Source organism: Panthera uncia (genome assembly GCF_023721935.1).
Source record: "Panthera uncia isolate 11264 chromosome A3 unlocalized genomic scaffold, Puncia_PCG_1.0 HiC_scaffold_11, whole genome shotgun sequence".
In the NCBI taxonomy this organism is placed as follows: domain Eukaryota; kingdom Metazoa; phylum Chordata; class Mammalia; order Carnivora; family Felidae; genus Panthera; species Panthera uncia.
Window position 1 is genome coordinate 82,013,313 of NW_026057578.1, and position 15,341 is coordinate 82,028,653.

General features: G+C 40.6%; 1 long non-coding RNA gene across 1 annotated transcript in view; it reads right to left on the minus strand.

The window, feature by feature from the left end:
* LOC125937041 (uncharacterized) overlaps positions 1-15,341 on the minus strand; it is a 197,852-nt gene that overhangs the window by 104,266 nt on the left and 78,245 nt on the right. The window contains exon 3 of the long non-coding RNA XR_007462224.1: positions 8,802-8,876. This is a non-coding gene — a long non-coding RNA (uncharacterized LOC125937041). The remainder of the gene's footprint in view (positions 1-8,801; positions 8,877-15,341) is intronic.

Below are 15,341 nucleotides of genomic sequence, written 5' to 3' on the forward strand. Positions count from 1 at the left end.
CAGTCACTTAAGCCTCTGACTCCTGATTTTGGCTCAGGTCATGATCTCATGGTTGATGAGACTGAACCCCATGTCAGGCTTTGCACTGGCAGTGCAGAGCCTGCTTGGGGTTCTCTTTCTCCCTCTCCCCCTCCCCTACTTGCTCTCTCAAAAATAAATGAATAAACATTTATAAAAAAAGAATGTCTGCTCAATAAGGGCTAAATGAATGGATAACAATAAATATTTGTTGAATGAATAGAGAGTAAACTACTTTTTCCTTAAATAGTTTAGTCTTTGTACTAAACTATTCTTATTGTCTGGGAGTTAAAAATGATCATTGCTGGATCTGTGCAGATTTTCAAAACTTCTTCATTTTATTAGGTGTCTTGCCTTTTAAATTTTTTTTTTAACGTTTATTTATTTTTGAGACAGAGAGACAGAGCATGAACGGGGGAGGGTCAGAGAGAGGGAAACAGAATCTGAAACAGGCTCCAGGCTCTGAGCTGTGAGCACAGAGCCCGACGCGGGGCTCGAACTCACGGACCACAAGATCATGACCTGAGCCGAAGTCGGCCGCTTAACCGACTGAGCCACCCAGGCGCCCCTGTCTTGCCTTTTAAATTTCACCTAAAGATGTAAAAAATACACCATTTGGTTATTTTTAAGTACAGTGAAAAAAACTACTAAAAACTTAACTTCTAATTTTCAGTAGTGACTAGCTCTAAGGAGAACATGCTGTCATCTTGGTCTGTCTAACTTCTTTCACTGATGAGGCATTCAAAGAACTACGGGGCGCCTGGGTGGCGCAGTCGGTTAAGCGTCCGACTTCAGCCAGGTCACGATCTCGCGGTCCGTGAGTTCGAGCCCCGCGTCAGGCTCTGGGCTGATGGCTCGGAGCCTGGAGCCTGTTTCCGATTCTGTGTCTCCCTCTCTCTCTGCCCCTCCCCCGTTCATGCTCTGTCTCTCTCTGTCCCAAAAATAAAAATAAAAAACGTTGAAAAAAAAATTAAAAAAAAAAAACAACAAAGAACTATGGCGGTAAGTACTACACTCACGGATGCTCTGCTGGTGAGTGGTTGGGATATGGAGGAGACACTTGAATGTTGATGGCTGGCCTCTCAGAGTATTCTTGTTGGACTCTGTTATAACTGCCCCACCAGTCTGGCATGTGTGTTATGTATGTCATTCTCCTAAGTGACCACAGGGAAGTTTGTTCTTTAAATCTCATGAACGTCTTTCCTCCCTCTTCTCTTCTTAAATGATCTTCAAGTCAAAAGCTGCAGTTCAAGTGAACTGCACAGTGGGGAAAGCTATCGCTGTAGCATTCCAGCTCAAGTCTGGCCCTTTTGCTTAAGAAGGCCAAGAGCAGTACTTTTTGAATGTTCCTTCTAGACGTGCTTGAAAAATAGCCCAGCTAGCATTCCCCTAGCCTCCATCTATGATTTCACTGGGAAACTATGCATAAGATACTTTGGAAATAAATATACACAAGAAATTACAACTTTGTTTGAATGACCCTCTACCTTGGAATGTCTAGAACTGTGAGAATTATAAGGCCAAGAAATATGTCCAGGCCTGCTTGCTTGAAAACTTACTGTTCCTTATATGGAATGTGAACAGACAGGGAGCTGAAGTTGTATAAACTAAATGTAGATTTTTTTTTTCCCAGCCACTTCTGTGCCTCATCCTTGACCTATTTCATTTATAGGTTTCTTTAAGATATTATGGCTTGTAAGTTCATTGCCTTCTTGATGATCTTCCAGCAGTGATTTTCAAAATAGTCACTATTTTACATGGTCAGAAATATCCAAGGATGGATGGACCTAGAAAGGGTCAGCCCATGAGTGCACGGGTGCAATCAAATCAGTAGAATGTGAGGCCTGCTGACATGTGGGGAACTTGTTAGAGTATTCCAGGTACAGTTTATTCATTAATGTTAGAAAATTTAAAATGTAGACATTCAGAAATATTTAGTCTGGTTTTCAGTAAGGAAGAAGGATGAGTGGATTCAGTCAAAGACCTACAGCACAATAAATATTTCTTTTACTCTATTTCCTTGATAATGGAGAAAACAGAGCAACAAGCAGTTGACCTAAAGATAAAAAATAGAAATTCTATTTTTTAATAGGGGTACTTATTTTATTGTACACCACGTAGAATGGGCACCTTTTATAATTTTGCTTTGCACAGAATATTTTAATGTAAGCAATTCAGGATACTGATAGCATATGTTTGAAAGGTTATGCTTTCATTAATCCTCACTGGCAGTTCTTAAGTCTGCCTGGGTTCAAATCTCAACTATACCATTAACCAGGATACATGTCTTATCCTCTCTAACCTACAGTTTCTCATCTAAAAAATGAAGATTAAAAATAGTACCTACCTTATAGGATTGTTGCAAAAGTTTAATAAGTTAAATCAACATAAATACAAAGACTGACAATTACATAGTGTTTGGTAAGTAGACACAATTATTAATCTCACTAGCCATATGTATTGATTGCCATATTTGACAATATTGGAATTTTGTAAAAAGTAGAAGGTAGATTGTAGAAAGATTCCACACATATTGAAATTGGCCCCCTTAGAGGAACTCACTGTCTTGTCACTCAGGTTTCTTTCTCTTTTCTAGACTTAGGTCTACATTTTTAGTACAAATGGAGAAGAGTGACAGTTACCTAAATAATTCAAAGTAAGTGTTGATTTTTGCCTTTATTATTGGAATCATTCAGATGGAACCTTGCATTTCTTATATGCTTAGAGTATGATCTTACACTTGTACTTCACTAAGTTGCCCAGATATGTACAGATTGATCTACAGATTGACTCAGAAATAAAAAAAAAATCTGTAACAGATAAAATATTGCTGTTTCTCCCTAAAGCTTATATGTCAATATTCCATTTCACTAAATGCAACACTCTCAACTCATTTTATGAGGTCAGAATTATCCTGATACCAAAATCAGAAATAACACTGCAAGAAAAGATAACTATAGGCCAATATCCCTAATAAATATAGATGCAAACATTAAAAAAATCTTTTTAAATGTTTATTTATTTTTGAGAGAGAGAAGAGCACATGCATGAGCAGGGAAGGAGCAGAGAGAGAGGGAGTCACAGAATTTGAAGCAGGCTCCAGGCTCTGAGCTGTCAGCATAGAACCCGACATGTGGCTCAAACTCACAAACCATGAGATCATGACCTGAGCTGAAGTCGTATGTTTAACTGACTGAGCCACCCAAGTGCCTTTAAGTGTAAACATTCTTAACAATTCAGCGAACTGAATTTAGCAGCATATTAAAAGGATCACTCACCATGATCAAGTGTTATTTATCTCTGGGATGTAAGCATGGTTCAATATATGTAAATCAATTAATGTGAGACATCACATTAATAGAACAAAAGAAAAGAGGGGTGACTGGGTGGCTCAGTCAGTCGAGTGTCCAACTTCAGCTCAGGTCATGATCTCATGGTTTGTGAGTTCAAGCCCAGCCAGCATCTACACTGCACTATAAGTGCAGAGCCTGATTCGGATCCTCTGTCTCCCTCTCTACCTCCCCCACTGTCTCTCTCTCTCTCTCTCTCTCTCTAAATAAATAAATAAATAAATCATTAGAAACATTTAAAAAAGAATCATATGATCATCTCAATAGATGCAGAAAAAACATTTGACAAAATTCAGCATCTATTCATAATAAAAACTCTTAACAAATTAGGCAGAGAAAGAACATATTGAACATAATGAAGGACACATGTGATGAGCTGATAGCTATCATCATACTCAGTGGTGAAAGGTTGAAAGTTTTTCCTCTAAGATCAGAAACAAGACAAGGGTGCCCACTGTTACCACCCCTAATCCACACAGTACTTGAAGTCCTAGCTAGGGCAATCACGCAAGAAAAAGAAATAAAAGGTATCAGTATTGGAAAGTAAGAAGTAAAATTGTTTGTCTTTGCAGAGTACATAACTTACATGCAAAGAATCCTAAAGATTCAACTGAAAAACTATTAGATTTAATCAATGAATTCAGTAAAGTTTCAGAATACAAAATTAACATACAAAAATCAGTAGTGTTTCTATATACTAACAATGAATTGTCTGGAAAAAAAGAAATTGACCTCATTTACAATAGCATCAAAAACATAAAATACTTAGGAATAAATTTAACCAAGGAAGTGAAAGGTCTTCACACTGAAAACTACAAGACACTGATAAAAGAAAGAAGGCACAAATAAATGGGCAAGTATCTCATATTCATGGATTGGAAGAGTTAGTATTGTTAAAATGACAATACTACCAAAAGCCATCGATAGATTCAACCCTGTCAAGATTCTAATGCATTTTTTATAGAAGCACACAAAACACTCCTAAAATTTATATGAAACCACAAAGATACCAGATAGCCAAAGAAATCCTGAAACAAATCAGGAGAAGAAGAACAAAGCAGGAGGCACCACACTCCCTGATTTCAAGCTATATTATGAACCTATAGTCATCAAAACAGCATGGTAGTGGCATAAAAACAGACAAATAGACCAAGAGAATGGAATTGAGAGACTAGAAATAAACCTATGCATATATAGTCAACTAATATTTGACAAGGGAGTCAAGAATACTCAATGAGAAAAGGCAATCTCTTTAATAAATGGTGTTGGGAAAATTGAATGTTCACATGTAAAAGAATGAAACTGGGCTCCTATTTTACACCACTCAAAAATAATTAACTCACAGTGGATTAAAGACTTAAATGTAAGACCTGAAACCATAAAACTCTTAGATGAAAACAACAATTATACTCCTTGACATGAACCTTGGTAATGATATTGTGATATGATACCTACAACACAAGAAACAAGATGAAAAACAAGTGGGACCACATCAAACTAAAAAGCTTCTGTACAGCAAAGGAAACCATCAACAAAGTGAAAAAGCAACCTACCGAATGGGAAAAATATTTGCAAACCAGATATTTGATAAGGGGTTAGTATCCAAAACATATAAATAATGCCTACAACTCAATAGCCAAAAAAGTAAATAACCTAATTTTTAAAAATAGGCAGGGGTGCCTGGGTGGCTCAGGTGGTTAAGTGTCCGACTCTTGGTTTCAGCTCAGGTCATGATTTTGTGGTTCGGTTTGTGAGTTGGAGCCCCACATGGGGGCTCTGTGCTGATAATGCAGAGCCTGGATGGGATTCTCTCTCTGTGTCTCTCTGCCCTTCCCCCACTCAAGCTGTCTCTGTCTCTCTCAAAATAAATAAATAAATAAATTAATTAATTAATTAAAAAAATAAAAAATAAAAATAAAAATGGGCAAAGACCTAAACTGACATTGCTCCAAAGAAGATATACAAAAAGCCAACAGGTACATGAAAAAAATGTTCAGCATCACTAGTCATCAGGGAAATGCAAACTAAAAACATAGTAAGTTACCACTTTACACCTATGAGCATGATAGAGATAAGAAATGCTGGCAAGGATGTGGGGAAGAGAGCCATTGTGCACTATTGTTGGGACTGTGAATTGGTGCAGCCATTGTGGAAAACAGTATGGAGGATCCTCAAAAAAAATTAAAAAGAGAACTACCATATGATCCCATAATCCCACTTTTGGGAATGTATCCAAAGGAAATGAAAACACAAACCCAAAAAGATATCTGTATTTCTATAGCCAAGACATGGAAACAACCCAAGTGACTATTAATGGATGAGTAGATAAATAAATTGTGGTATATATACATGCATACACATGCATGAATATATAATGGGATATTATTCAGCCACAAAAAATGAGGAAATCCTACTATTTGTGACAACATGGATAGTTCCTGCAGGCATTTGCTAAGTAAAATAAATATTATACAGAAAGATACGTACTGTACAATTCACTTACATGTGGAATCTAGAACAAAAACAGAAACAAACTCATAGAAAAAAAGACAGACTTGTGGTTACCAGAGGTGGGGGTAAAAGGAGGGGGAACTAGAGGAAGGTGGTCAAAATGTACAAACTTCCAGCTATAAGATAAATAAGTACTAGGGATGTAATGACAACATGATGACTATAGCCATAACACTGCTGTGTAATATACAGGAAATCATTAAGAGAGTAAGTCCTAAGAGTTCTCATCACAAGGAGAAAATTTTTTTCTTTTCTTCTTTCTTCTCTTTTTATTGTGCCTATATGAGAAGATGGATGTTAGCTGAACCTACCATGGCAATCATTTCACAATATATGTAAATCAAACCACCGTACTGTATGCCTTCAATTTACACAGTGACGCATGTTAATTATTTCTCAATAAAACTGGGAAAAAGACTCCTCACACTGCTTCCTCTTCAGGGCAGTCTCTTTCATGTGTACAATGACCCAACAGCAGACTTTTTCAGAGAGGAAAGCACGTGGAAGGCTTTCCCACTGCTGTCAATGAGAAAAGGTCAGCTTGGAGGAACATATTATAATTTTGAAATGAGTAAATGTAGAAAGAAGGTATTTGGGCTCTGGCTTACATATCAATCTGTGGTTTAAGCTTAGTGTTTTTATTTGAAGTGCAGGGGGCCGGAAGTGATGTCATCAGCTTTTCTTTGATTAGTGCCTCTACAGGACTGAGTCGAGAACTGGTCTTCCAGATGACTGGAATACTTTTATAGCCGCTTAGGTATTTTTTTCACGAAAATAAATACATATTTTACACTTAGGGAAGACTAAACGAAGGAGTCTCAAATTGGCTTATAAGCTCAGTGATGGAAATAGAATGAGTATTAAATCTTTCTATTTCATTTGAAAACACCATTTGTTGCTAGAGGCTTGGATATAATTCAGGCTCTGGGTAACTTTGATTTTGGTAAACCTGATTTTCTAGTTTTTAAATCTCCAATCACTAAGCATCTGGGTTTTACTCTTTAAAGAAGCTAATACTCTGACAATACTTAATATTTTCCATTTTCAGCAAAGGCAGCTTTAAATATTTCCTAGTGCTAATGCATGATTTGTCTAAGCATATTAGCTAAATCTAATCTTTCATTACTGCTGGTTTGCATCTCTATTTTCAGATGGTTAATTGGCTGACTTTCTGCAAAGTTCAGTTTTTGTTACAGGTCTGATCAAGCTTAACAATAATTTCCTATATTATATTAGCCAAAGTAATGTTTGTTTATGAGCTTAGAGTCATATTTATTAACATCCATGATTAACTGAAAATTGCCCCATGTGGTATTTCAATCCACAAATGTGTTTTGATTAGAGAAGGGACAATTATTCCATTTGCATTTGATTCTAACACAAATGGTATAATTTTCAGCTCTCTTAGTCAAACAGATAATAGTGGAGAAAAGAAAAGGTAAGGCCTCCAAAAGACTGCCCATGTGGCTGCTGCTTTCTGATCGTTTAGATCCTGATGTAATTCTCTTCTTTGTAGCACATTTCTATAAAATAGTTTTTGGTATGGATAATTACCTTAATTGTTCATCTAGTCTCTAAAGCATCACTGGGGCATTATCTGTTATGCCGCTTGAAACTGATCATTGTGTACTTTCTAACATATTTCATCCTCTTTAGGATTGGATGTCTGACTATTTAGATTTAATACTTGACGAATATTCTGCATGTAGAAATCTGGTATATAAGAAAAAATATATTTTGAAAAGATGATTTATGTTCTCTTTAATTCTGACTACTTTCTCTGAAGCTTTTGTGACCTAACATAAATCTCCAAGTCTGCCTTTTTATCTGGTAGAATAGAATTTAGCTTTTCACAGATTGTTTGGACTATCAGCAGTCTTTGAGTGATCAGGGGATCAGGGGGGTCTTTGGAAGCACTGAAGTTCCAGCATGGGGTTTAATGGGGGCCCAAGGCATGACAGGGCGGGGGTTGGCCTCCCCGCACCTGCTGACATTGGAGTCACCGCACAGCAACTCCTAGGAGACTCAAGTCACTTTATGCTGGAGATAAGAACCACCCTTTAGGGCCAAAAATCTTGTTTTTCCCTTTCAGACAGGGGAGTTACCCTTTCATTCGCTGCTCAGAATAATTTATATAAGATGACCTGACTTTTGCTGTCTTCCTTGGGCTGAGAGCTATATAGATGCAAGTTTTGGTCCTATGCTCTTTTAAAGCTGGAGTTAACAGAATGACAGAAAGGCACCAGTGCTTAGCACAGTTCCCAAACATCTCCACCATGCTGGTTGAATGAATGAATGAATGAATGGTTCAGAACATCCTATGTGACCATAGGCCTGAAGCTTCCATTTCAAGCTTCTATGCTTCTGATGGTTTCTTTACCCTGTTTGCTCAATTAGCTGTATCCAAAAGTTTTGCTCTAATCCCTAAAAAAACTTCATCAGCACATCTTAAATTTTTTTGATGAGCTTTAATCTGCATAGAACCCCCTTTTTGTGCCGGAATGCTAGCTTGAATAAATCAGCCAGCTCAAATTGAATAAATCTATTTAAATACTTATAAAATATTAAGGATGCATTTGGGAAAAGCCTCTAAGGTTATTGTGGCACCCATGTACCTCACAGTAACTAATTTATTAAGCAGTTTGCAAACCTGGAAAGAAAGGAAAAAGAAAAATGGTTTCATAAACCAAGAGCAGAAGCCAATTTTTCAGCTCAGATGATGAAAGGAAGCATGCATTTCTAATCAAAAAGACAGATAAGCCTTCTCTCTCCCACCATTCCCTCACCGGTAAAGTGCCTTTTCATCATCAACAACACTCCATTCCTAATGGCTGCCTGGGCCTTTCTGCACCTTCCCCGTACGCTGGTAATGTACACACAGCATCCCTTGAAACAGGAGCCCATTAGCTGCGGCAGACTTACCTTTTCACATGACGATCTTCTGTTGCAAGTCATCAGTGCGGTGTTAAATCATCCCTACTGGGCACGCTCAGAACCCTGTCGGAGGGATAAACCGATATTTAGAGCCATAGCATGAAAATTGCTTTTCAGCCCCCTTGAAGGACAGTTAAAAAAAAAAAAAGGAAAGAAAGGGAAAAGGTCATCAACTAGGCAGGTACCACCGAGCTCATTCTTTTGCCTGGGAGCTTTTCTTCTTTGGATTTCTTTAGATGATCATTTGTGACCCTTAGTCTGGTACGTGTCATGGCGGTCCCTTTGTGCGAAGAGTAAGGTCAGGGCCCACATATTGCTATTGTTCGGTATTCCAGGTGATCCTGCCTCTCCAGCACTTAATAGTACCCCCCTCCCATGGCACTGCAATACACGTTTATATTAATGACAGCTGTCATTTTAAATGAGTTTGGCCTGCCTTGTAAGGTTCAGAAATATTACCTTTCCATTATTCTCCATGCTATCTTGCACAGTGTTGCTGACTGTAGCCGTTGCGGGGGCCTACGGAGAATCCTATACATAGATCCCTAATAATGTCTTAATTGTCCCATCATTTCCCACAGGCCACCCTGAGAGAGTGCTCACTGGTTCCTCCTGCCTCTCCCCACATGCATTTATTGGGCATACATTGATACCTTAATAATAACTGTATTAGGTTTAATACAGCATATGTAAAGCATGTGGAAATATTGGGGACAGGGAAGATAGAGTCTGTAGGAGTCACTTTGTTGTTTATTCTTAAGGGACAGTATTAACAAACTGCATGCTAAACCTAGCCGTGGCTTTTTTTAGCATCATCTGCCCAGTTTGTGCAGGAAACAATAAACATGATGCCCAACAAGGACTCCAAGTTCAGTAATGGTTTTTCCAGGCTCATCTACTGGACAAAGAAAAGGGTTTTTAGGGGTAGCCCATATCTTCTTTTACCCAGGTAAAGGGGGAGGGTGGACTTGATTTCTGACAAGCTGCAAATATATGTGGAGTCAAGTCATTTGTTATTTTAGGCCTGAGTTCCCAGGCACGTTTTCTCAAGGTGATGCAGCACATTTCCATGTTTTTCTTGCTCCAGGAAGCTGGTCAAGACATGCTTGAAAACAGGAGTATGTTCGACAGAACTAGAAACTCATCTTTCCCAGCAGGTAGGGTGACATTTCCCCACAGCTCTGAATACCGAAGGGAAGATTGCAAGCAAGTTGAACAAGACCACCATTCCTGAGCATAATTCATTTCCTGGCCACCATCAGTGCCTCCTAACATTTGTCACCATATCCCGGCTTCTTCCAGGGCACAGCCTTCTGGCTGTGGTCACTCTGATCTGGTCCAGTTCAATTACCATGGGACATCAGCACGTCTGAGGGTCTGCAGCCCTATGATTTTTCCTTTGATTGGTTTTGTCCCTTTAATGGGTCACCACTTGAATCTTAGTTTAACAGAAGCATTCAGACAAATTGGAGGAAGAGCTTAAAGATCAGAGAACTAGAACTGACTTTTTCCACCCCAGGCTAACTTCCTGCAAGGGAAGTGGCACGACAAAGCTCAGCAGTTTCCCTGGGTTTCCCCGAGGATAGGATTCCCTGCATCTCTCCAGAGGCCACCCTCTCCCTGGAAAATTCAGATTCAGTAAATCTCCGTTGAGGCCTGAGAATCTGTTTTTAATAGAAGACTTGGTGATTTCTCTCAAAGGGAAGTTTCTTTGTAAGGATTTTGGGGAATGTTCTTTTGGTAAATATATGCCAAAAATTCCTGTTTAGACAGCAAGCTGATGAGCATTTTGATGCATTGAATGAGTGAATACTTTCATTCCAAGTCCAGCCACACAGAGTCTACTGGATAAGATGATGCCAAAGAACAAGTTTGTGTAAAGGGAGCAGTAGAGGGAGAGGGGAAGGACGTGACGAGATGAAAGAAAGTTCTGAAAAACTCAAGGCAGTGGTGGGGGGTGGGGGTGGGAATGGGGAGCCTCAAGGAGACTCAAGCCCCAGGACAGTTATCTCTGCCTTCACAAAGGCTGGTTTTAATCACTCTCTTGTACCTTTTGCTGGTGTCGTTTGTCAAACCTTCCCATAAAAGTTGCAGAGTGAGGTTATGCAGCGGGTACCATCATCCATCTCCAGTTATTGACCAGAGTGGGAGGTGGTTCTCCATTCCTCCCTCTCCAGCCTGCTGTCTGCTTTTGTTCTATCCTGCAACCTTTCAGCCCCACACTGGAATGGAGCACAGCCCCCACGGCCTTGCAAACAAAACCCTTCGCAGCCTGTTGCATACGCCTTCTGGGTGTGCTTTCCTGGCATCTGCTTTAGAGACTTCCTCTTCTGGGGATTTACCGATTTGAAACAAATCCCTGGGCTTTGGCCCTGAATCCCATAATTTTAAACTGTGTGATGATCAGAGTTGTTCATCAAGCTCTAATAACAATGTGGTAGGAGCTGCTTTCCTCTTGTCTGATCTGTCCTCGGTTGTACTGCCTGCTCTCTGGCATGGGGCTCAGATGTTGCAGTTGATCTGCCCAATGGGTTTACAGGCAGGACGGGAGCAGGTACATCAGTAGATGGGGAACAGGAATACCTTCATGTACGTTTGGCCCTATTTTAATCCAAAGACAACTGAAAATACCAGTGACTAAGGTTCGTGAAGCACTTAGCATGCCATGCTGTGGGCAGTATTCCAGGGGTTTACGTGGGTTAATTTGTCAATCCTCACAACAACTCCACAAGGCGCAAGGCTGGTACTATTGTTGAGCCCACTTTGCATATTCAGTCTGTGATCACATGGAAGCAGATTCAGGTCCCTACGTCTATCAGCTTCCCTACTGAACACATGGCCTGGAGTTTGAAAGAGGAAGGTATCTCCAGACAAGGGTACAAGGAACCACAGAGGTTGAAAAGCACCCAGAGACTCATTCTGTATGACAAGTCTGTGTAAGATTAAAAAAAAAATAAGTGGAGTTTTCAGGAAAGGCCAGTGACTAGAACTATAAGATGATTAGAATTTATCCTTTGCCTTAGACCAGGTAAAATGCACAGAAATCAGGCATGGGTGGTCAGCACAGCTAGTGGAATGACCAGGAAGGAAAAAAATGAAGGCACGTGTAAGCTGACACAGCAGCGGGTCCACCAGGGGCTGAGTCTGGGACCAAATAATCAGCATTTGATATCAAAGAAGAGAATAACTGGCTGACATACGAATTTGAATATAAATACTTTGAAGCTATCTTGTTTTTCATTTGGCCCTTTACCAACTTTACTGATAACTTTATTTTGAAAAAGATTTCTCTGATTTTACTTGTATTTATTTTTTGGTTTGATAACAAAAGATGATTATATTGGTTCCCTTACTACTGGCATCTTTCTCATGGCCCACAGCACATTATTTTCCTTTTGGCCTTTCTTAAAACTGATGCTAGGGGAGATAGTATTGTCTAGCATGGCACTTTCCAAAAGAAATTTAACGCAAACCATACAGGCATATCAAAAATTTCTAGTAGCCACATTTTTTAAATGAAAATAAAACAGATAAAATTTATTTTAACCATGTGTTTTATTTATCCCAACATATCTAGTGCGTCATTTCAACATTTCTCTGAAATCTGGAGTGTAGTTCACACGGCACATCTCATTTTAGAGTTGTCACAGTGTTCCAAGTGTTCAATGGCTGTATGTGGCTCATCGTTAGCCATCCTGTTGTATGGTGCCATTACAGTAGTTAAAAGTCAACAAAACTGGTCATAGTTGTCTGTCTTGCTTTTTAGCAGGTTATCCTTTGAAAAGTTAGTTACCACGCTAACCCTCATTTTTCTCACTGGTCAAATAGAGACAATAATAATAAATGATTTCATGCATAAAACTGTACTGAACCTGGGCCCTGTGCTGGGCTCCCAGAAGCTTCAGTAAATGTCAACACCAAGACCTCTATAGCCTAGCTCCCACCCTGGATCATCTCCTTCAGAGCCCATGCAGGCTAAAGTTAGTGCTCAGTTGTTAAGAACACTAGTCTCCTTATTTCTCTCTATAACAATATAATTATCTATCTATCATCTATCTATCTTTCAGTAATTCTCAACTGGGGGCATCTAACTGGTAGAGGCCAAGGGATCTGCCAAACATCTATAGTGCACAGGATAACCCCCACCTCCATCATAACAAAGAGTTATCCAACCCTAAATTTTAATAGTGCAGCGACTGACAAATGCTGATTTAACCAGACTAACCTGTGTGCACATGTGTATATATGATTTTATTATTCTTTGATCACTTTTGAAGTAATTTGGAATATGAATTATAGACATAACTAGGAAAACACCAGCTTTAGTCCTTGGGATACCTCTCACTTATTTTATAGAGGGACTCTGCACAAGAAATTGCATAAACAGGCTTCCTCAGGCTTTCCAGAGGGGAAGCAGTATGATTTGTGCAGTCATATGTGGGAGGCAGATGAGCTCCCACACTCCTGTGACCCGCGACCAGTCAGCAGAGGCTCCACTATTGTGGGGCTGATGGGATCGTGACAAGACTTTGGCTTCCACTGGACTTGCTCCCTTGCCAGAATCGAGTGCCATGTGAAAGCTGACAGCTGCCTTTCTGCTCCCCAGGGCCTGCTGGGTCACAGGACCCAAGGAGAAGGAGTAAGAAGTAGTCACAGTGCCAGTTCTGGGGCAGGTGGCCCCATGATAAGGCCCCTTACTATCCTCTTCCAAGTCCTTTCTCTCATTTATGTTATGAGGAATGTACTCAATTTACTATGCACCCTTAGAGGGGCCTTGTGGGAGATGGTTCCACCACCCTACCTGCAGATAGTTTTAGAGTGCCACATTTATTCACAGGGCTTCCTTGGGAATTTGCAGGCTGCAGGCTATAAGACAGCTGCACCAGCTTGCCTTTTCTCCTTGGTATTGTCTCAGAAGTCTTTGTGAGGTATTTCTTGCCTTAGTTCCTACACTTGTGTGCTTTCTCCCTCACCACCGTGCTATTTTCCCTTAAGGTTTCCCAATTAAAGTCTTTTGGGCATCTCAGGTTCCCCTTGGAAAAAGCACTATACCCCGTGTAGGTGCTGGGGCTCACTTCACTGAAACTTCCAGTAGACAGGGGTTTTTAGTCCCCTTTGCTCCCAATTGTATTGAAACCTCATTTGTAAATCTTGCTGCAAAAAGCTGCTTCAGTGCTTCTTTGATTTCTGCCTTCTATGGAGCAGCTGTTTTGTTCGTCTTTGTTCGTGATTTCCTGGCCGGCTGTTGATGGTGTCTGTCATTCCAGTGACCAGAAGGCACCCTTGCCCCGTTCTCTGTGCGTGAGGGTGAATACAGCACTCTGGTGAGAAGCACGTTACAAGGCAGCTCCTTCAGCTTCTCATGGGATCAACATGGGCTGATGAAGCAGAGACGCCCGGACGGCAGTCTTCAGCCGCCACTAGTTCTGGTGACCTAGTTAACTCCCCAGACCATACGATCATTCTCAATAAAACAGTGCAAACTCTCCATTAAAATTCAAAGTAAGTATGAGTCCCAAGAGGAAATGTTCTGGCTTGAAGACCATGTCTGGTGAACAGATGGATGAAAGCCAAGAGACTGGCTATGTGCCCTTGCCAATGCTGGGGAGCTATTCCTCTCCCACATGGCTTCCTCTTTCACCGAATGATCAGGTTCCTTCTGGCCACCTGGAAAACGCAGAGTCAAACACCTGTTTAAGTAGATAGGCTGAGCTCTGGGCCTGCCTCCACTGATCCATCTGTAGCGCCCGACCCAACATTCACCAGCTGCTTTACTGAGCATGAGGCGGGGCACGGGCTTTGATGACAGCATTAACAATGCACTTAAACCACCGCAGAGTTGATGCTTCCCACATCGGTGGGGATGTGCAAACTTGGAACCTGGGGCCTGCCCAAGTTTTTCCAGACTGGGGGAAGGGAGGTGGGCTGTGAGAGCACAGTACAAGGCCAAGTGAGCCTGCACCCATTGCTGGCCTCAGCGCTGGGGCTGAGGCAGACCTTCTCTAGGAGCAGACGGTGGCTTGGCTGGGCTGGTGTTCCAATTCTAGAGAGAGGAGGGCATTCTGTTGGAAGCAGCCATGGAAACCATCATTTTACATAGAGCAGTTCTCTCCTCTGTCTGGGTAGAGCTCAGCTTATGGAGAAAGCTCAAGAAAAGAGGAAAGAGGAAAGACCTTCTTTTAGCCTTTGCATTTGTACGTGTGTGGCGTTTGCACTTTCCTTTTTGGCTAGGTGATGTTGAGTCTGTGCTCCTTTAATTTTATTGTCACCACTCTCCACCTAATAAAAATGGTCACTAAGCACAATTAATTGTGTGGTGCAAGGCAAGCAGAATACCCTATCCCAGTACATGAGTGCCCTATATTCTCAGAAGCTGGATTGTGATTTGGGAGAATCTCAGGTGATTTTGGAGGGTGGTGCCAGAAGAAATACCACAACCTGGTTCTTAAAGCAATCTCTGAATAGTTGAGTGGTAAAAAAAGGAATCACTGCCACCTTTCTTCAGGCCTAATATCTGCATTCAAGGTA